Below are 1851 nucleotides of genomic sequence, written 5' to 3' on the forward strand. Positions count from 1 at the left end.
CCCTTCTAGTTACATTGCAAAAAATGAATAAAAACAAAAATTTTATTCAATGCAAAGAAAATAATAAAACAAAAATGCCAATCTATTTTGACACAACTCAAAATATTAATAAATATTCTTTAAAAAAAAAACGCCAAAGCAAACTCTTCTACTATTTTATCCTTCTACTATCTACAGAAAAAACTAAAATAAAACTAAATCCATTTTGTATGGACCAGAGCCCAGAATCCTCCACCTGAGAAACTAAAACTTTCCACCATCCTGAGCTGAGCCCGCCTGCACTGCGCTCCATCAGACACTCATCCCTTTAACACCAAACTGGCGCGTGCAGAAGCGCAAACGACCAAAAGTCTGCAGCCCCTCCACATGCGCGCGCACACACACCCTCTCACACCCACGCATGAGGAGCGTGGTCACGTCACGGTCCTCACACACACTTCACCGATGGTCCGACTGATGATTCTGGGCTTTCAGCAGCGACTCTGTTCCAACCTGCCTGTTTCTCTCTATCAAAACACAGAAGAATGCGGCAGAACTGCGCAAAAACAACAAGAAAAAAAAAAAAAACTCCAATCTAAGCGCCTGAGATCAGCTTCACATCAGAATCCTGGATGTTTCCCATCAACACTGACCGACTGATTAGATGTTTTACTCTCAGCTGAACTTCACAACACAGGAGGGAAGTTTTCACACAAAGCCTCAGAGTTGCGACTAATGGCAGCAGAAGAGAAATGCGCAGAATAAATGCGCAGAATAACGGCGCGTTTGGTTTGTTTCACTCACCCAAACTGTTGGTGGAGGAATCCATTCTCCAATGTCTCCCCTTCAGCCTGAAAAGTGCAGTTTGTTTGGATGCAGAGTCAACGTCAGGCTACGGTGACTTTTCCATGCTGAGAGCGAGAGAGGGAGGGAGGGAGGGAGAGAGAGAGGAGTGTTGCGCAGCTACACGCACGCGGCTGCGCGTCAATCTGCGAAATCTGCGCGAAGAGCAAACCCCGGAAACGCGTTTTCCCTCTAAATAAAACCCCTGCGCTGTATTCAGTCCATAGAAAGTGATTTTAAAAGCGTTTTAAAAAGAAAAACGTGTCATTTCGATCTGAAAGTTTGAAAAATATCATTTATTCTGCTTACCGGTTTCCCTCCAAGTAGAATGCATCTTTCACTGCAAAATAAATTGATTCTGAAACTGAAATAAACCCTAAAAAAAATAAACCCCCAACTTTTGAATCGTCATGAATGAAAGGGTGTGTATTAGTTAGCCTTTGTCGCCACCACGCGACGCTAAGCGGTACTGCAGCCTTTACATTTGTGGCTGTAGGATAAAATGTCAGACTTTAAATATATATTTCATGGGTATTCAGCTTATTATGAGGAAAATAAGGAAGATTTTTATTAGTTAGAATGATCTTTAAGTGCAATTATTCTAATAACCATAAGAAGACCCATTCCTCCTGCAATGTTTTAGTGGCAATGCAGGGATTGCAGCTTGCTGGCTGATCACAAATTTTCTTATTAAACAGTTGTTATGACGTTTGCAAAACAGCTTTAACATTTAAATCTTATTTTATTTTAAATGAAAAATCCACAAATTAAAAGAGATTTGAAATGATTGAGAGGCAGGCCACTCAATCATTTCTGAGGATTTTTATCTCTTGTCATTTGGTTGGAAAGAATGTCCTTTGTTTCACTGATTTACAAAAATATCAACATCCCATAGAAGAAAATGTCATACTTTTTTTGCAAATATAAAAAGTTTTAGTTTTTTTTTAATCCTAAAAGACAAATAAAACAGCAGTTATTTAAGAATGTAAATAAATGTTCTTGCTATTGTTAAATCCAGAATAGAATTTA

The sequence above is a fragment of the Cyprinodon variegatus genome, unplaced genomic scaffold (genome assembly GCF_000732505.1).
Source record: "Cyprinodon variegatus isolate N-32 unplaced genomic scaffold, C_variegatus-1.0 Scaffold1241, whole genome shotgun sequence".
Classification (NCBI taxonomy): Eukaryota; Metazoa; Chordata; class Actinopteri; order Cyprinodontiformes; family Cyprinodontidae; genus Cyprinodon; species Cyprinodon variegatus.